This window comes from Nomascus leucogenys, chromosome 10 (assembly GCF_006542625.1).
Source record: "Nomascus leucogenys isolate Asia chromosome 10, Asia_NLE_v1, whole genome shotgun sequence".
NCBI classification, from domain to species: Eukaryota; Metazoa; Chordata; class Mammalia; order Primates; family Hylobatidae; genus Nomascus; species Nomascus leucogenys.
In genome coordinates, this window is record NC_044390.1 from 97,824,843 (window position 1) to 97,846,752 (window position 21,910).

General features: G+C 47.2%; 1 protein-coding gene across 9 annotated transcripts in view; it reads right to left on the reverse strand.

The window, feature by feature from the left end:
• Positions 1-7,024, reverse strand: part of RIMBP2 (RIMS binding protein 2) — a 322,878-nt gene extending 315,854 nt beyond the window's left edge. For 8 of the 9 annotated variants that reach the window (XR_004032097.1, XM_030821681.1, XM_030821685.1 and 5 more), the window contains exon 1: positions 6,927-7,024. The gene's annotated coding sequence lies outside the window, so the exon portion shown is untranslated. The remainder of the gene's footprint in view (positions 1-6,926) is intronic. The other variant, XM_030821687.1, reaches the window with a different exon arrangement.
• Positions 7,025-21,910: the final 14,886 nt, after the last annotated feature.

Genomic DNA, 21,910 nt, shown 5'->3' on the forward strand with positions numbered 1-21,910 from the left:
AGTCGGATGCATTTTGCTGCGTTTGAGCTGGAAAAGCTGTTTACAAAAGTTCCCATTTTTAATTCTCACGATCCAGAAGCCACGATGTGGGAGGCAGTCTCCAGGGCTGGTGGGCTTGGGGACGAGCAGGAAGGAAGCTGCGGAACTGTCTGGACAGAGGCCCTGGCCCTCCCGGGGCCCCACCTGCCATTCGCTGCATCCACCCTTCCTTCAGAGGCACTTACTGAGCCCCAGCCAGGTCTCAGCCACTCGCTGGGCACCGGGGACCCAGCCACAGGCTGAAGATGCAGAACCCACACCACAGCTGGGGCTGGGGCAGGTCTCTGGGCGTGACGCCCGACAGCAGAGCTCTGGCACCCGCAGCCTGCGGGGCAGCTCCAGGCTAAGGAGTCAACACGGAGCTCGAGCCCTTGGCCCCTGAACACGGCGCCCTTTACAGACCTGGAGCTGAGTCAAAGCATCGTTTCCCAAGATTTGGGGGCTCCCCTCTCAGGGAGAGGGAAGGAAGAGTCAGAAACAAAGCGGCCTGTTGCCCCCGTTCCAATATCTCTGTCCAAGGAGGTACAGGGGCAGCGTGATGGGGTGTTTCTGGTCTTGGAATACGTTGGTAATAAGCATGAAGAATGCCTCGAGGAAAACCCCCCCTTCCCACCCAACCCAGCGGCCGGTTCCTGACATTCCCATCTCGGGCACACACTGGCTGTGGCACCAGGAGTGTTTAATCAGAGGAACCCGAACCAACGCACCCCCAGGCCCCCCCAGGAGGCCCCTGCTGCCAAAATGGCCAAATGGGCTTTCTGTTTGGTAGCACCGGACAGGAGGGAGGCAGGGGAAGGAGCGCGGCAAGAGGCATAGGAGGGGCAAGGAGGACCTTCCACCCAAAGGGACACCATGACCAACTCCCCATGGATGGAAATGACAAAGTTCACCTCCAGCCCCCTGGTTTCCGGCTATCCCCAGGAACTCACGGGAGGACACCGAGGGTCTCCAGGAGAGGGTTGGCTCTGCAGCCCCTGTGGTCCCAGATGCTCCAAAAACACCCAAGGAGCTCTTTCTGCACACACCTATGAGAATCAAAGCCACCGAGCAGCTGGCAGATCCGTTCCTCCCTCAGCCCTCGGGGTCTGAACCTCTCTCCCAGGTGTCTGCACCTCTGGCTCCTTCTCAGGATCCTGTCTCAGCTTCAACACCACCTCCTCCCTGAGACCCTCCCAGATCACCCAGGTGCATCCCCTGACATCAGCCGTCGGAACCCTCTGCTGGGCACTCCGTCAGGTCAGCTGTCTCTGGTGTAGTGATTATTCATTCACTTGCCCATTGTCTTACACACGTGCACACACACACATACATGCATGCGCACACACACACATACACGCGCACACACACGTACAGGCACGCACACACACACATATACACACACACACACACACACACACGTGCTCCCCATGAGGGCAGCACCCTACTCTAGCTTGTTCACTGCTCACCTAAAATGTGAGTCGGTATTTAGCAGGTGCTTAAAGGTTTGCTGAATGAATAGGTCACGCCCTGCCTTCCTGGGGCCCACACAGATAGAGAAGTGGCAGGTGCTGCCCCTCCCCCGCCCCGGGCTCAGCGCCAACAGGAAGGACTGTCCATGCAGCCAGGCCAAGGAGAGAGCCCCCCATCTCCCACACTGGGTCTTTCCAGCAAGTGCTTATCCAGCACCTACCAACGACAGACCACAAAACACGAACAAATGAGAACATCCCAGATGGAAGTCTTCAGGCCTCTCCCTGCTCTACTTGCTCCTCCACAAGCCCCACTGCTCCCAATCCTCACAGGCCCCGCACTTCACACATAGGGACCCGTGGAGCCCTGACAGCCACCTCCCTTGCTCGTGTAGGTTAGCATTAAGAAGAGGCTATCTGACCAGGCACAGTGGCTCGCGCCTGTAATCCTAGCATTTTGGGAGGCCGAGGCGGGGAAATCGCCTGAGGTCAGGAGTTCGAGACCAGCCTGGTCAACACAGCGTAACCCCATCTCTATTAAAAATACAAAACTTAACCGGGCGTGGTAGCGCACACCTGTAATCCTCGCTACTCAGGAGGCTGAGGCAGGAGAATCGCTTGAGCCCAGGAGGCGGAGGCTGCAGTGAGCCGAGATCGTGCCACTGCACTTCAACCTGGGTGACAGAGCAAGACTCTGTCTCAAAAGAAAGAAAAAGAAGCTATCCAGCCTCTCACAAATCCAGAGAAGCCCCAATTTCCTCCATTTTCTGAGGTTCCTCGTCCAGGGAAAAATTAAGAAATGTCTATTACCCTTTTCACGTTTTGCTGGATTCCATTTTCTAATTTACTAATATTTGACTTAGAATGTGGTGTCTGTGATCATGAGGGTTTGGCCAGTACATGTTCTTCCTTCTGACGCCCTCACTAGGGTTTTGTATCAAGATTACTCTGGGCTTTTAAAACGAGTGTGCTTTGTCTTTTTTCTCCATTTTTTTAAAATGCTGTTTGGAGTGATTTACTTAGGACGTCATTTGGACTTAAAGTTTATATTGTGTGAAGATTTCTCATTACAGATGCATTTGCTTCTCATACATATGAAAATAACCACAAAAAAGTTAAAATAGATTTAGACTAAGTGTTACTTTTCAGGGACCCACCTCATAAATGAATACTTTTTACCCCACAAACCCTAGTACAGCATGACTGGCTTGTTCAAAGATCAATGCAGTCACGCCTTGCTTAACAACAAGGATGCGTTCAGAGAAATGCCTCATTAGGTGATTTCGTCACTGAGCGCACCTCACACGCAGTGTACCTGCAACACACTCGGGCCGCACAGCCTCCTCCACGCCCTGGCTCGATGGGCAAGCCCATTGCTTCTGGTTTCACAGCTGTGCAGCCCGTGACTGTACTGAGTGCCGTAGGCCACTGCCACACAGTGGTGAGGACTTGTGCATCTAATCATAGAAGAGAGGCAACAGAAGTAAGATCTAAAAGATAAAGCATGGTGCACCTGTATAGGGCGCTTAGCATGAATGGAGTTTGCGGGACTGGAAGTGGCTCTGGGTGGGTGGGTGAGTGAGTGAGTGAGTGAGGAGTGGATGTGAGGGCCCAGGCACTCCTGTACATGTCTGTAGACCCTACGGAGGCTGCACACTTAGAGTATGCTAAATTTATACAAAAATATTATTCTTTCTTCCATAACTGCCCTCAGCTTACTTCGTTGCCTTATACATATCTTAATTTTTTACCTTTTGGACTCTTCTGTAATAATACTTAGCTTAAAACACACATTGTACAGCTGTACAAAAATAATTTCTTTCTTTATATCCTCATCTATTCACTTTTCTCTATTTGATTTTTTGTTTGTTTGCTTTTTAAACTTTGCTGTTAAAAGCTAAGACACAAACACACACGTTCACCTAGGCCTCCCCGGGGCCAGCATCATCACATCACCGCCTTCCACCTGCACATCCTGTCCCGCCGGGAGGTCTCCAGGGGAATAACACAAGGTGTGCTGTCGCCTCCCACGATGGCCATGCCTGCTTCCGGATCCCTCCTGAAGGACCTGCCGGAGGCTGTTCCACAGCTCACTTTTGTTTAATAAGTAGAAACAATACACTCTAAAATCACGATAAAAGTTACAGTAAATCCATAAGCCAGTAACACAGACATTGATTATCATCGAGTATCGTGTCCATGCATGACCGTAGGTGCTGGACGTTCACACGCCAGGCAGCACGGTGGGTTCACCCACACCATCGTCATGAAACACGTAAGAGTAAAGCTTCAAGCTGAGAAACTACCACAGCCACACTGGGATGGGGATCTTTCGGGTCTGTTCCAATCGCACACAGCCACCACAGGATGTGTGGTCTTCATGGACTGAAATGTCGTTATTATGCAGGGCGTGACCTGGGAGATTTTCTTCAAGGAAAGATGGATCCACACAGGAGCGTGGCCCAGTGGTGGACACAAGGAGGGGAGAGTCAGAGAGAGAGACTGAGAGAGGGAAAGGAAGAGCGAGGGAGGGAGGGAGGGAGGGAGGGACTGAGGAGTATGGTTCAGCAAAACCTTTCCACACAAGGGTGGTGGCACCAGCATCACCAACAAGAGACGCAGGTGTCCTCAGCTGGTTGCAAGCCTCCTCCCGCACCACAGAGGATCAGACAGCTTTTCAAAAGAGTGAAAGTCAAAAGAGAAACTGAGGACATAAGCCATGCACTACCACTATCTACATGGGATGAGGCAAGTGAAGAACAGAGTTTTCTGGAATCAGCAGCTCTGGTTGATCAACAAGAGACCAGCACAGCCGATCCGGTTCTACCTCGGGGTTCCCAGCACCACGCAGATTCCAAACCTTCGGGCAGATGTGGGAAACGCTGAGACGTTCAGCCAGCAAGTCTCCGCCCACCTGGAACCGATGCTCATTGCTGTGCCCTAGGGAGACTCCCGGACACAAAGGAAGTTCCCGGGTCAGGCCCTCTGGTCCCTGAGGTTTGGCACTTGCGGGTCTAGACCAACCTATGAGGTGTGCACTCAGCTTCATGTATGACCTCAGCCAAAGGCCAACAGAGAGCTGACGACATGCCCCAGAGATGTGTAAAGCGCCTCCTGGTCACGCTGTATTCAAGGATTCTCAAAGTGGGGTCCCTGGATGCCTCCACCTCCCCTGGGACTGCGTGGGAATGCGGATTCCCGGCCCCTCCCCAGACCTGCTGGATCAGAGGTTCTGAGATCTGTGGCCCCTTAACCCACCCGCCAGGATGCCAGCGCTCACCAGCGTGTGAGAATCGCTGCTCCAATTAAAACTTCAACCGGACTCCAAAAATACAAATGTGGCAGGGGGTGGATTTGAAATGGAAAGCGAAGCAAGCTCAGGAAAGAGCCAGCTCCTGCCTCTCCTCCCGCCCCCTGAGCACATGCTGGTCTCTTCCAGGCGCAGACAGTGCATGGGGCCAAAGAGACGAAACTGAAAGCCACAGTGTAAGGTCCACTGCTCGTCTCTTCATCTTCACGGCCAAGAGCTCTCAGCCCAGCTGCGCGCTGGCCTCACCTGGGAAGCTTCTCCACCACCCACGCCCACCCCTGGACTCTGCAGGCTTGGGGTTCTCCGTGGCGCTTGCAGCATGGGGGAGGCCGGCTGCTATGCCCCGGGGAGGGCTGCGTGGCGCCTGCTTCCTGCGTGGGGGGCGGCCCCCCCACCACCAGCATCTTCCTGTCTCCCGGGCACGTGGGCAGTGCCACCCTCTCCCTGACCCAGTTTGCCATCCTCTCGGAAGGGGCACGGGGGAATAGCCGCCGCCAGCGCCTTCCCTGAAATAACCTGGAAGGGCTCCACTCTGAGCCCCAGGTGGGTGCCATATGGCCACAGCACAGCCGCTGACCCCAGGGACGCCCCACCACCCCCCACTGCAGAAGGGGTGCCCGCCTGCCTTCCCCTCACACCACGCCCCCGGGGAACCTCCGGAGCCGGTCAGACCCTGCCCATCCCGCTGGGAGCTTGGGGTCACATCTCACACAACAAGCCAAGACCCCACAGCCCAGCGGGGGCTGAGTCCGAAGCTAATTCCAGGACAGCCCAGCAAGACTGGGAGGGAGCCGGGGAGGGGCCGTGTGCGTGGGGAGGTGGTGATTTTTTAGAGCCTTCCCCCACTGTTCCCCTTAGAAACCGGGTGAGCGAGCCTGCACGCCAGCTCCCCTCCCCTGCCCACTCCCGCTCAGAGCCCGACGTGGCTGCCGCCCGCCAGCAGCCTGGCCTGCCACAGGGCCCAGGAGCCCGGACACCTCCTCTTCCCACGGATCTTCCATTTTCAGAGGGAGCCGCTCTCTCTCCTCTCAGGCCTGCTCCATCTGTGACATTTCCCTTCCCTGGATGAAGTGGGGTTTTCACCCTTGTGAGCAGAGTCTCCTTCAGGGCTCCTTCGTGAGAGAAATATGGGGCTGGACAGGGTCCCCTTCCCTCCCTCCTCACTCACCCTAAGAACCTCCAGGGACCCAGAGGCCACGCAGGCACGGAGCCAGCACCCCCAACTCCGCTGGGGCCAGTGACCAGGCCGGGAGGTGAAGCAGTCCTCCCTCCCTCCCTCCAGCCAGCCGTCACCCCGACCTCAGCCAGCGTGTGCTCCCCGGGGACAGGAGGCCTCTGCTGACAGATGTCCGGGCCCCCACCTGGACCTACCCAGACCTAAGCTCCTGGGCGGGTGATCCCCTACACGCTGCCTTTCCCGGTGAAATACGGTTTCCACTGGGAGAGTCTGCCCCCGGCCAACAGCCCGCGCACACTGCTCACACAGGCACACGCACGCACGCAGACACTCTGCCGGGGAACATCTGTTTTGACAAACACATTATTCAAGTCAGTCCATGGGACGTGAATTGACAGATTCCTGGGCGCAGCCTTCTGGCTTTGTGCATTCGCACCTGAGCCGAGCTGGGGACTCTGATGTGTCTGTCCCACGTCCCCTTCCCCGCTCCACCCCGCCCCCAAGAAGACAAGTCCAGGCCCTGAGCCGCTGCTGTCTGGGAAGCCTGGGGCGCACTCCCCAGGCGAGCGGGGCCGTGTCCATTGGGTGCCAAACTTTGCCTGGAGGGGTCTTTCTGAAAAGCCTGGGGTGGGGGCCATGACAGAGCCACAGCACCCCTGCAGCTGACACCCGGCATCCAGGAAGAAGCCGGTCAGCCCTTCCCTTCCGAGATGATCCTGAATTCCAAGCAGCACCGACATGCCAGCAGGGCGAGCCGCTGCTCCCCGCACCCAGCGCCCCTGGACCCCACGCTGAAGGGCATCCTCCATCCGCTGCAAAATAAACTTTGTCTGGGCAAAGAGTTTCCGGCTAACCCCCTGTGATCAACGCCGCTGCCACTGCAGCTCGTGTGCAGAAAGGCGAGGGGAGATGGGAAGCTATTTTTAGGAGAAAAAAATAAATCTCAGCCTACCTTTAGAAGCGAGCTGTGCCAAGGCTCCGGAGGTTCACCGCGGAGACAACTGCAGTGTACTGTGTCAGATTACAAACTGGGGGCGAGAGGGAGGGAGGGAGGAGGGGGAGGGGGAGAGAGGGAGGGAGGGAGGAGGGGGAGAGGGAGAGAGGGAGAGAGGGAGGGAGGAGGCAGCAGAGGGAGAGACAGGGAGCGAGAGGCAGGCAGAGGCGGCGCCCAGTCAACATTGCAGGGCATTGGTGTGTCTGCACTGCTTGCATTCAGCTAGACATGATTCATTAGTTTTCTGCAGGCAGGCAAGCAGGTCGAGAGGGAGACGGGGAGAGAGAGAGAGAGAGAGAGAGAGGATCATCCGCCATGCAGCAGTAACCAGAGCCTATGAAACGTTAGTGTTTGAACGCACGCACACACACATGCACACAAATACACATGCACACACACGTGCACACACACACACACACCAAGATGGCTATACCCCTCACTGCCAGTTTCTTTTTCACAGAGCTGTGGTGAAAAGCTCGGACAGAGATGGAGGCAAACAGCTCTCAGCCACGCAGGGCTTGGGATTGGTGCTTTTCCCTCCATTCCTGGGAAAACAGCACAAGATCTTCCCTGCAGGAGGCCGGGGTCTCCTGCAACCGACAGGCAACCAATCAGCACATCGAGGTAAAAGCTGCCCTGGGCTCTACTCCAGGAAGCTCAGAAACTCAAGCGCCGTCAGAATTAAGTGATGAAGAGGAGCGACCCAAGCTGCCTGGGTCTTTGCTCTCCTGTCCGGCTCCCCTCCCCACCCCAAACCTCCAGTGGCCCCGTGGCTTCCCCCTTCCCACAGAACTTCAGGTGGTGGCACAGATATACCTGCTACCTAGCAACCGGGTGGTGCAGGAGGGAAAAAACCCTGGGAAACATGCACGGACTTCACACACGCCCTTCCTTCCCTGGGGTAAAAATCCCATGGCTTGTGACTGAAAGGTGCTAAATAAGGTAGCTCATGCAGAGGAAACCCCTTTGGTATTTTGGGCTCCACATGCCCTAATTGAGGCTCTGAGGGTTCCTACTAATGATGGCCCCTGTGGAGGGACAAGACTCAAGTGCTGGACACAAGAATTCTGAGGAAGGGCTCACCACAGTCCTTTGTACAAAAAGGAAGGACTCGTCCTGAGGTGTTTTCTGCTGCTTCTCCAATCAGACTCACTTTACAAGTTTTTAAAAAATGGGCTCCTTAGTAAAACCAACACATCCTCCCATCACCGTGGTTTTGCTTGTGATCTTAAAGGAACCGCAAAGGTCTCAAACCTAGACAGCCAGAGGAAACCTCTTCCCAAGACAACTTTTTCAACACTGTGGCAGACGGGTCCTGCGAGTTTTCGCAGTCAAGACTCATTTTGGCCTCCCGGATAGGCTTCTGAATTATTTGCCTCTGAATTTGCCTGCAAGACTGGAGGCTTCAAGTCCTGTGTAGAGTGGCCCCAGCCTCTGTGCATGGAACAAAGAGATACGTGCTGTATCCAGGAGTAGGTGGCAAACCACAGACAACTCCTTTTCACCCTGCAGCAGAGTTATCAGGTCACAGAAACTACAAGACTACAGAAAATCGTGGAAGGCACTGATTACCAGATACTTGTACACACGTGTTCACAGCTGTGCTGCTCTCAACAGCCAAAGGGTGGAAATGACACAAGTGCCCATCAATGGATGAATGGGGAAACAAAATGTGCCATATCCATACAATGGAATATTATTCAGCCAGGAAAAAGGAATGAAGTACTGATTCATGCTACCACATGGATGGACCTTGACAGCACCACACTGGGGAAAGAAGCCAGACACAAAGCCCATCTATCGTATGAGCCCATTTTTATGAAATATCCAAAATAGGCGAATTCATAGAGACAGAAAGGAGACTGGTGGTTGCCGAGGGCTAGGAGGAGAGGAGATGAGGAGTGACTCCTTAATGGAGTGGGGTTTCCTTTTGGGGTGGTGAGAGCACTTTGCAACAAGACAGAGGTGACAGTTGCACAAGACTGTGAATGTATTAAATGCCGTTCACTTTAAAACGGTTAATTTTATGTGATGTGAACTTTACCTCCATAAAAACATATGAAAAGACCACAGAAAGCGCCTGTGAATTGGGCCCCACTGACCCAGTCTGCCCCTTCCTCACTCCATCTGTGTGGCCTGGAGCAGCTCAATCTTTTCCCACATCTGTAAAATGATCGTGTCTACTTATCATATGATGTCTACTTCACGGGGCTCTTCTAGGGGACAAATGAAATATTTGACAGAAGGAAATAAAGCTATTCCCCCTTAGAAAGGATTCACTCTTCTAAAAGGTCATTCAGTGGCATGAAAATGACTCTCCACCTCTATTTTCTCAGCAGAGAGGAAATTAATTTTTAAGGAATGCCATGGATCATATAGGCCAAAAAGCCAAGGTTCTAAAACAAATAAGCTGCAAAAAATGTTTCCATTCAAAGATGCTGGGTGCTCCCCCTACAGGGCCATTGCTGTCTGCGCCAGCCCCACTGAGTCTCTGTCATGGCTGCACTGTCGTCTGCAGTTTCCCGTGTGTGGGGGGGGCTGCACGTCATGGGTCTCGGCGTGAGGTGCCCACTTTGTCGGCTGGACAACTTGAGACCAAAGAGTTGACTGTAGCTGCCAAGAGACACATGGTCAAATCAGAAAAAGAATGTAGGGCCAGGCGCAGTGGCTCATGCCTGTAATCCCAGCACTTTGGGCGGCCAGAGTGGGAGGATCACTTGAGCCTCGGAGTTCAAGACCAGCCTGGACAACATAGTGAGACACCATCTCTACAAAAAAATACGAGACTTAGCTGGGCATGGTAGTGCATGGCTGTGGTCCCAGCTACTCAGGAGGCTGAGGTGGGAGGATGACTTGAGCCCAGGGGGGTCAAGGCTGCAGTGAGCCGTGATTGCTCCATTGCACTCCAGCCTGAGGGACAGAGTGAGACCCTGCCTCAAAAAAAAAAAAAAGAAAAAAAAGAAAAGAAAAGAGAAAAGAAAAAAGGAAAGAAAAGAAAAATAATGCAGGATTCCATTTCTTGGTGCCATGTTCTAATTTCACAAAAATTAGGTAAATTTTGTGCATAAAATACTGAAAAAAATGTAACAAACCAGAGACTTTCATAGGTAACTAACAATCCAGATGAAGCCATTCTGGGCCTGTGAAGAATGAGGACGTGTTCAACCCAGCAGGAAGGAGCTAGCCAGTTCTGAAAAATGAGCTGCTGTGGTGGGGACCAGTTTTGGTGATGGAATCAAAAGTGCTGACCCCCTCCAGCGCTTGTTATAGGCAACCTGCTAGCTCTGGACTGGACACAGGCCACACAAAGGCATTGCTACTTATCGGGTCTATTAGGCTGTTAAAGACTCCTGTGAATAAGGCACCATTTGTTTTATCTGGTCCTGGATGGAATGAGTGTTTGCCAGATGTCAGGAAGTGTCAGATGCAAAGCTGCATAATTGCCATTCACAGTTTTCCAGCCCTACGTATGGAGACAGCACAACTAGACAGTTTCCACTTGGAACTGCTGTCTGAGAAAATGCCAGTCATTTTGTTTGCAACGTAGTTCTGAAGGTTCAGCATTAAAGTGGAATCTCCTGTCGCTGGACAGCTAATAATAGGTCTGTGCTGACACTGAACATCAGCGCCTCTGCGGGCCCAAGCTTTCACAAAGCACAGCAAGTTTTCTATGAGGCCAATTCCAAGGCCAGTGGGTAAGTGCAGCCCCCTAAATCCTTTCAAGTAGCCTTTGAAGCTGGGTGTTCACCATAAGTGCAGCACTCAGCTAGGAACATCTCTCGGAAAAACCTACCCTGTTTACAAGTAGTAGGGTAGTCAGAAAGGTCTAAAAACTAGGCAGTATTGGAGATGACATGATGATCTACTTGGAAACCCAGATGAACCAATCACAGAAAAACTGTTACAAATAAGAATTGAATAGGAGAGGAGAGAATAGGTCTGGCGTGGTGGCTTATACCTGTAATCCCAACACTTTGGGAGGCTGAGGCCGGAGGACCACTTGAGCTCAGCAGTTTGAGACCAGCCTGGGCAACATGGTAAAAGCCTGTCTCTATGAAAAATACAAAAAATTAGCCAGGTGTGATGGCCCATGTCTGCGGTCCCAGCTACTCGGGGGCTGAGGTGGGAGGATCACCCGAGCCCAGGAGGTGATGGTCGCAGTGAGCCATGATCACACCACTGCACTCCAGCCTGGGCGACAGAGCAAGACCCTGTCTCAAAAAATAAAAAATAAAAAAATAAAGGAGAGCTCTAGATATATTCCATAGCTGAATAGAATAGTATAGTATTTTAGGTTCCCAGCAAATATATATTTATATATTATTGCATATTATTTTGGAGGAACAAAAATAATATACAAAAATCAATAGGTTTCCCATATAAAAGCAATAATCAGTTAGGAAGTATAATGGAAGGGGAAAAGAATTCCATTTATAATAGCATACAAAAAGAAAGGCATGCCTAGAAATGTGTAAGATATATATGAAGAAAACTGAGGAAAAAATAAAAGAAAAATCGAGCAAAAAGAAAAGCCAACCCTGCACTTGGAGAGGGTCCTTAAATTTTATAAAATTCTACTGAAATCAACCTTAACATTTAATATGATTACAATCAACATAAAGCCAAGATTTTTTCCAGACCTCTGGAAGCTGATTCTAAACTTAGTATGGAAATATAAGCACAAAAGTATAACCCAGACATTTTGTTGAAGACAAGAAAAAGTAATGAAAGAAAACTAGTTTTACCAGACATTAAAATATATTATAAATATATAAATAAAATTGTTTTGTCCTGGTACATGAACAGACAGACCCATAGAACAAACTGGGTGGTCCATAAACAAATCCAATTACATATGAGAATTTAATATATGATAAAACAGTACTTCTAATCAATAAGAAAATATAGAATACTCAATAAATAATGGTCAGAATACAGGATAATTAAGGGAAAAAGTTCTTATACATAAGTTAATTCCAGATCAATCAAGTATTCAAACATATAAAAGAAAAATTAGACATTCTAGAAAAATTATGAATTTTTTTCATTTTTGTCAAATGAAGAAGGACTTTCTAAGAAAACTCAGGAAAAATAAAAGGAAATGCTGATTAAATTTGATTACATGGAAATGTAAACTTCTGCACAGTGGAAAAATGCCACAAATAAAACCAAAAGATTGGCTACAACTGAGATAACATATTTGCAACACATATTTCAGATTCAGTTGTGGGTCCAATTTTGTGGGGCCTGGAGTTTATATAATGTGGGGAGCCACAGTTAAGAAAAATAAAACACAAAGAACACCAATACAAAATATACAAATGATCATTTATCGAGAATAAGAAAATAAATCACAACAAATTCCAGATTTTAAAATGCTGACACATCCCACAAATATCACAAAATCCAGAAAAATAGCATATATTTATTGTAATTAACTGCCTAAGACTCTACTATAATATCATTTTTATTGATATATGATAAATTTACATGATTTAGGGGTACATGTGCTAATTTGATGCATTCATGTAAGTATAAAAATAAAATCAGTGTAATTGGGCTACCTATCACCTTATAATATTTGTACAATATTTGTTTTTAACACTATTTGTGTAATCTTTGATTACTTCTCCACATGACAATAATTTTATACTTTTGTTTTCTTTTGAGAGAACGGAAAGAAAGCTCTTTCCTCTAGCATGATGATCAAAATTGGCTTTTTAAAGTTATTATTCAAAGCTTAAATGTCTTTTTTAGGCAGCCAGAGAGAAAGGGCAGGTCACCCACAAAGGGAACCCCGTCAGGCTAACAGTGGACCTCTCAGCTGAAGCCCTACAAGCCAGAAGAGATTGGGGGCCTATATTTAACATTCTTAAAGAAAAAAAAAATTCTTCAACCAAGATTTTCATATCCAGCCAAACTAAGCTTCATAAGCAAAGGAGAAATAAGATCCTCTTCAGATAAGCAGATGTTGAGGGAATTTACCACCAGACCTGCCTTACAAGAGACCTTGAAAGGAGGACTAAATATAGAAAGGAAAGACCACTACCAGCTGATACAAAAACACACTTAAACACAGAGACCAGTGTTGCTACAAAGCAACCACACACAAGCCAGCACAATAAGTAACTAACAACACAATGACAGGATTGAATCCACACATATCAATACTAACCTTGAACGTAAATGGGCTACATGCCCCACCTAAAAGGCACAGAATGGCAAGTTGCATAAAAAAGCAAGACCCAATGGTATGCTGTCTTCAAGAGACTCATCTCACACATACTGATATACATAGGCTCAAAATAAAGGAATGGAGGAAAATCTACCAAGCAAATTAAAAACAGGAAAAAAAACAATGGCTGCAATCCTAATTTCAGAAAAACCTACTTCAAACCAACAAAGATCAAAAAAGGCAACAGTACATAATGGTAAAGTATTTAACTCAACAAGAAGACCTAACTGTCCTAAGTACATATGCACCCAACACAGGAGCACCCAGATCCATAAAGCAAGTTCTTAGAGACCTACAAAGAGACATAGACTGCCACACAATAATAGTAGAAGACTTCAACACTCTACTGACAGTATTAGACAGACCATCAAGGCAGAAAATTAACAAAGATATTCAGGACCTGAACTCAACATTGGACCAAATGGATCTGATAGACCTCTACAGAACTCTTCACCCCAAAACAACAGAATATACATTATTCTCATTGCCACATGGCATGTATCTATGACATAATTGGACATAAAACAATCTTCAACAAATTCAAAAGAACTGAAGTCACACCAAACACACTCTCAAGCCACATCACAATAAAAATAGAAGTCAAGACTAAAAAAAATGCTCAAAACCATGCAATTACATGGAAATTTTTTAAATGTGCTCCTGAATGACTTTTGGGTAAATAATAAAATTAGGGCAGAAATCAAGAAGTTATTTGAAACTAATGCAAACAAACATACAACATACCAGAATGTTGGGGACACAGCTAATGCAGTGTTAAGAGGGAAATTCATAGCACTAAAAGTATTTATAACATCAAAAAGTTAGAAAAATCTCAAATTAACAACCTAACATCACAACTGAAAGAATTAGAGAAACAAGAATAAATCAACCCCAAAGCTAGCAGAAGATAAGAAATAATAAAAATCAGAGCTGAACTGAAGGAAATCAAGACACACACACACACACACACACACACACACAAAATATTCAAAAGATCAGCTAATCCAGGAGTTGGTTTTTTGAAAAGACAAGTAAGATAGATAGGCCACTAGCTAGACTAATAAAAAAGAAGAGAGAAGGTCCAATAAATACAATTATAAATGACAAAGGAAATATTACCACTGACCCCACCGAAATAAAAATAACCATCAGAAACTACTATGAACATCTCTATACACACAAACTAGAAAACCGAGAAGAGACAGATAAATTCCTGGACACATACACCCTCCCAACACTCAACCAGGAGGAAATGGATTCCCTGAACAGACCAATAATGAGCTCTGATTTATTAAATCAGTAATAAATAGTCTACCAACCAAAAAAAAGCCCAGGACCTGATGGATTTACAGCCAAATTCTACTAGATGTACAAAGAAGAGCTGCTACTATTCCTACAGAAGCTATTCCAAAAAACTGAGCAGAAGGGACTCTTCCCCAACTCATTCTATGAGGACAGCATCATCATGATACCAAAACCTGGCAGAAATGGAAACAAAAAAAGAAAACTTCAGGTCAATATCCTTGATGAACATTAATGCAAAAATCCTCAACAAAATACTTGCAAACCAAATCCAGCAGCACATCAAAAAGCTTATCTACCATGATCAAGTAGGCTTCATCGCTGGGATGCAAGATTGTTTCAACATACACAAATCAGTAAATATGATTCATCACATAAACAGAATTAAAGATAAAAACCATGTTATCATCTCAATAGACACAGAAAAGGCTTTCAATAAAATTCAATATTCATTCATGTTAAAAACTCTCAATAAACGAGGTATTGAAGAAACATACCTCAAAATAATAAGAGCCATCTGTGACAAACTCACAGCCAACATCAAACTGAATGGGCAATATCTGGAAGCATTCCCCTTGAAAACCAGCACAAGACAAACCAGCACAAGGATACCCTCTCTCACTACTCCTATCCAACATAGTACTGGAATTCCTAGCCAAAGCAATCGGGCAAGAGAAAGAAATAAAGGGCATCCAAATAGGAAGAGAGGAAGTCAAACTATCTCTGATTGCAGATGACATAACTTTCTTTTTTTTTTTTTTTTTTTTTGAGACAGTCTCCCTCTGTCACCCAGGCTGGAGTGCAGTGGCATGATCTTGGCTCACTGCAACCTCTACCTCCTGGGTTCAAGCGATTCTCCTGCCTCAGCCTCCCAAGTATCTGGGACTACAGGTATGTGCCACCACGCCTGGCTAATTTTTTGTATTTTTAGAAGAGATGGGGTTTCACCATGTAAGCCAGGCTGATCTCGATCTCCTGACCTCATGATCTACCCACCTTGGCTTCCCAAAGTACTGGGATTACAGGCATGAGCCATCATGCCCGGCCTAGATAACATAATTCTATATCTAGAACACCCCATAGTCTCAGTCCAAAAGCTCCTTCAGCTAATAAACATCTTTGGCAAAGTTTCAGGACGCAAAAGCAATGTACAAAAATCACTAGCATTCCTGCACATGAACAACAGTCAAACCGAGAACCAAATCAGAAAGGCAATCCCATTCACAACTGCCACAAAAAGAAAAAAATACCTAGAAATACAACTAACCAGGAAGGTCAAAGTGCTCTACAATGAAAATTACAAAACACTACTCAAGTAAATCAGAGAAGATACAAACAAATGGAAAAACATCCCATGCTTATGGATAGGAAGAATCAATATGAAAATGACCATACTGCCCAAAGCAATTTACAGAGTCAATGTGATTCCTATCAAACCACAAATGACATTCTTCACAGAACTAGAATAAGCTATTTTAAAATTTATATGGAATAAAAAAAGAGCCTGAGTAGCCAAGGCAATCCTAAGCAGAAAGAACAAAGCTGGAGGCATCTTGTTACCTGACTTCAAACTATACTACATGGCTACAGTAACCAAAACAGCAGAGTACTGTTTCAGTACAAAAACAGGCACATAGACCAATGGAACAGAATAGAGAGTCCAGAAATAAGGCCATACACCTACAACCATCTGATCTTTGACGAAGCTGACCAAAGCAATGGGGGAAAAGACTCCCTATTCAATCAATGATGCTAGGAGAACTGGCTAGCCATATGCAGAAGACTGAAGCTGGACCCCTTCCTTACACCATATACAAAAATCAACTCAGGATGGATTAAAGACTTAAATGTAAAACCCAAAACCATAAAAACCCTGGAACACCTTGACGATACCAACCTGTGCATAGGGCAAAGATTTCATGACAAAGATACCAAAAGCAATCACAACAAAGGCACAATTTGACAAGTGGGATCTAATTAAACTTAAGAGCTTCTACACAACAAAAGAAACTATCAACAGAGTAAAGAGACAACCTACAGAATGGGAGAAAATGTTTGCAAACTGTGCATCTGACAAAGGTCTAATATCCAGCATCTATAAGGAACTTAAACAAATTTACAAGAGAAAAAACAACCCCATTAAAAAATGGGCAAAGGATATGAACAGACACTTTTCAAAAGAAGACATACATGTGGCCAAGAAGCACATGAAAAAAATCTCAATATCAGTGATCATTAGAGAAATGTAAATAAAAACCGCAATGAGCTACCATCTCACACAAGTCAGAATGGCTATTATTTAAAAGTCAAAAAATAACAGATTCTGGTGAGGTTGTGAGAAAAGGGAACACTTACACACTGTTGGTGGGAGTGTAAATTAGTTCAACCATGTGGAGCACAGTATGGCGATTTCCCAAAGAGCTAAAAGCAGAACTACCATTCGACCCAGCATTCCCATTACTGGTTACATACCCAGAGGAATGTAAATCATTCTACCATAAAGACACATGCATGTGAATGTTCATAGCAGCACTATTCACAATAGCAAAGACAAGGAATCAACCTAAATGCCCATCAATGACAGATTGGATAAAGAAAATTTGGTACATATACACCAAGGAATACTATGTAGTCATAAAAAAGAATGAGATCATGTCTTTTGCAGGAACATGAATGGAGCTGGAGACCATTATTCTTAGCAAGCTAACACGGGAACAGAAAACCAAATATTATATGCTCTCACTTATAAGTGGGAGCTAAATGATGAGAACTTATGAACACAAAGAAGGAAACAACAGACACTACTGTCTACCTGAGGGTGGAGGGTGGGAGGAGGGAGAGGAGCAGAAAAGATCACTGTTGGGTACTGGACTTAATACCTGGGTGATGAAATAATCTGTACAACAAACCCCCATGACACAAGTTTATGTATGTAACAAACCTTCACTTGTACCCTCGAACCTAAAATGAAAGTTAAAAAAAATGATTTTTTAAATGAATTTATTTCAAGTAGAGTTGTAGTAAAAATGGGTTTGCTGTTTAAGCTACTATTATAGAATGTGTCCTTTAAGCATAGGAATTCTGATAAGTCTTTTATTTGAATACCATTAAGAAACAAAATGAATTTAAGATGGTTCACACTTGTGTTTGCTGCATCATTGAGAATATTCCGGACAGAAGAACTTCTCTTCTCACCGTGCATTGGTGACAGCCACATCCCCCATTTGCAATTTATATCTAAAGACTGAAAGAATTAGCCACAGACTGGGTTTGATCTCCACCCATTTCAAATCTCCTTTCTCACCCACTACTCATATGTTTGTAGTGCCAAATACCATACATGTTATATGATGATATGAGCTTTGGTCACACAGGGTCGTGAAGAATAATTCAGTACAGAGAGTGGGGGAAGCATGACAGGAAGTGGTACCATGATGGCTGCTGATAATACATACCCAGAAGTGACAGCAAACCAGTTAAAAGACTTCCCACTAAATTCAAATTCAAGGTAACTGTAACTCAGATTTATCTTAGCCTAGTCTCCAAAAATGCCCACACCCTCTCTGACATCACTCACACCAGGGAAAACCTCGGTGGAAAGATACAATCATTTTAAATGCTTGCAGTTAAAATAAACCTGAGTCAACTTTGTGAACCCATTGCTCGGTCCTCTGCAGGGTCTCATGAGAGCTTATGTAGAGAGGTCTCTGAAATTTAAGCATCATTGGTTTCATAAGTCTGTCTCTTGACAAGCTGAGGACTACCTTGCTTAATATATAAAGAGCTCTTACAAATCAATAAGAAAAATACCAACAATCCAATAGAAAAAAAAATGGCAAAGGATATAGACACACAGTTCAGCAGCCCCCAATGAGGTGGTGCTACAATACGATCTCCAAAACATACTGAGTAGGGAAAAAAGAATGGTATTATGTAGTCTCGTATTTGCATATTAGACAAGGGTGCCTGTATGTGTACTGACTGTTACAGGATGCCCACCATGGGAATGGTGGTTACCTCCATAGGGAGAGGGGCGGGGGACTGAGAGTCTGGGAGTGAAAGATCCCTTTTATACCACCATCTCTCTTTTACTCAAAGCTCTATTATTTAGTAAAAATCACTGAACTTAAGCCTAAAAAGGGTAAATTTACTGTATTTATGATAAAATCTTACAGGTATTTTTAAAAGCTATTATTAAATATCACTAAATTTATACTATATACATGTTAGATATTACACATATTCACACACATGCACATATATCCACACAGGACGCAAGCATCGAAGACAAAATCGGCCCTTGATAATCCACCAAAATAAGACTGCACCGTGCGGGATGGAAGGTTGGTATCTCAGGTCCCCTGACTCCTGGGTTCTGGGACTGTGGGAAGAGCTCTCCTCTCATCCAGAGCCTTGTGCCGGGGGAAGGTGGAGCGTCCACACTCACATTCGCACTCACACTCGCACTCTCACACTCACACACACTCACACTGGCACTCACACACTCGCACTCACACACTCATACTCCACTCACACCCTCACTTGCAGTCACACTCACACACTCACACTCGCACTCTCACACTCACACTCGCACTCGCACACTCATACTCACACTCTCACTTGCACTCACACTCACAGTCACACTCAAACTCGCACTTTCACACTCACACTAGCACTCACACACTCACTCCATACTCGCACTTGCACTCACCACTCATATTTACACTCAGTCACACACTCTCACGCTCACACACACTCGCACGCACACACACTCATACACACTCACTTGCACTCACACTCAGTACACACTTGCACGCACCACACTCGCACTCACACTCACACTTGCACTCACACTCGCACTCACACTCCCTGTGGAGACCCTGTCCCAGCAGCCACAGCAGCTCCCGCTGAGGCTGAGCAATGGCTCCACATCTGGGGCTGCTGCCGAGCAGCTCTTCCTGTGCTAGGAAATCCCAGTCCCACATCCCACCGTACACTGCTGTGGCTGTGGGTGACTCTGCTCTTGCTTCTTGTGTTTTTCAGTTTCCTATAACACATACATTAACTTTTTAAAAATAAAGGTTACTTACAAAACCTAAGAAAAACAAAATCACAGTCCTTCAGGGCACAGTAAGAAAGCCTGAACCACTGGGCCCAGCTACTGGGGAAACTTACCCCTGAGTTCAGGCAATGCTAAGGGGGCGTGCATCCCATCACAGCGCACACCTGGTCTCCCTCTGCAGGTGAGACAGGCCTTCCTCCCCCTCCAGCAGAGGTAGATGTGACGGGGGTGGGGAGGCGGAGGAGGAGGAGAAAGAGGAGCAGAAGAAAGAAAGAGAGGAAGAAAGGGGGAGAGACAGGCCGACCACTGTGGCTGGAGTAGAGAAGGTTCTCCTGCTGTGGACTCTGTGGCTGGAGTAGAGAAGTTTCCCTCGCCCCCTCGCCCCCGCCGCCCCCCCACCTCCCCCTACTCCCCACCCCCACCCCACCCCCCACCCCCACCCCACCTCCCCCTACTCCCCACCCCCACCCCACCCCCACCCCCCACCCCCCCACCCCACCACCCCACCCACCACCCCACCCCACCCCCCACCCCACCATCCCCACCCCACCCCACCTCACCCCACCCCACCCCCACCCGCTGAAACTGCCTCCAGGCATTCTTCCCGCCCAGGCTGGTCAGCTTGTAGAGTGGATGCAGGACAGCAGGCCTTCCCGTGCCTCAGGGCTGATTTGAGGATCTGCCTGGCCTCTCTACTTAAAAGACAGGGTCATGCCATCAGGACATCTTTCCAAGCATTGACTCTGTGCCGTGCACTGCCCGCGGTGCTCAGAGTTCAGCAGAGACGCTGATAAGGCCCCTACTCTCACCGAGCCTCTGTGCTCAGGATGGAAAGGCAAACAGTAAACAAATACCAATCAATACTAGCAAGGCAGTTACAATCAGTACTAAGAAACCAGGGACTGGGGAGAGATGGGCCTGGGGTGGCCCAGGAGGGCCTGGGAAGGTGGCCGTGGAGGGAGTGATCTGGGGAATGAGGGAGCTGGTGTGCATGAGGAACGTGTGCCTGGTGGAGGCAACGGTGAGAACACAGGCCCCAGGAGGAGATGTACAGCGTGTTTGAGGAACCGCAGAGGCCAGCATGGATGGGTTACAAGGAAGGAAGAAGGGAGGGAGGAAGGGAGAGAGGGAAGGAGAGAAAGGACCCGGAAGCCAGATGGTGTGGCTTTTAGATGCTGCAAGAACTCCTGCTTCATTGTGAGCAAGACAAGAGTCACTGGAGGGATCTGGGCAGAGCCATGCGGCCTGGTGTCTGCTGTTTTTAAACGCTGGCTCTAACAGTCATCCCAGCGGAGCGCAAAGTCAAACATCACAATTCTCCATTGGCTCAGGGATGAAATCATTTGGTAACAGCCAACAAGAAGGCAGCTGCCCTGCACAGAAGGAACCTGGGAAGGGGCAGGGGCACACGCTGGCCACTGGCTGTTTCCACGCATCACTCTTAATACACTTCCCCAGAGGAGCAAAAAGCCGCTTAGAACCCACGTGCCTGGCGCTTCATCAGGCTCAGCCCCTGTGCTCACATCTACAAAGACATCATGTTCAAGCCCAGAAGTCCCAGAGATGCGGTTTCTCTTATTTTATCTTCCTTCTGCTTAGAGTGTGTGTTTTTCTTCAGTCCCTTTAAGAACAAGTTAAGAGTTGTTTACAGACTTTGGAATTTCTCCAAAAATTTATAAAAATAATGACTTGAAGCCCAACATAGCGAAGCACAGATAAACCCTGAAAGAGATTGGTTGGAGACATTTCTGACAGCCTTAGACAGCTCTGAATTGTTTCATCTCCTTGATTATGTGAAAAAAAAAAAAAACATTGAGAATATTTCATCTAAAAGCAGAGGAGACCCATGTTCATGAACAAGGAGCAGTAGAGACGTTTTGGACTTTTTTTCCCGTTTGTACAGAAATTTCAAACTGTGTGTGTCCCACCAATTACAGAGAAGGCCCCAGCGATGAAACCAGCATCAGTTTACCCAGCTCGTCAGGAAACTCAATAAACTCCAATAAAAAGCACTCGTCTTTCTTGATACTGCTTTAGCAGAACAGTTGAAAGCTTAAATCAGGGTTTGCACAGTCAGATGCTGACCAGGGACCAAGCAGGTCACATGGAAGAGTCAACGCCGAGTGAGAGACACGTGTTCCCCTGGGGTCTCGTATCTTCCGCTTTTGATAGGCACATCGGATTAAAGATATGTCACTTTCCTCTTACTTCTACTATAATAAAAGTGATAAGAAAACACTAGATCGTTTAATAGGAGGAACTTGACATCCATTGCCAAACAGAGGATGGTGAGTATATGAGCTTGTCCAGGCTGCCATAACAAAATACAGCAGACGTGTGGCT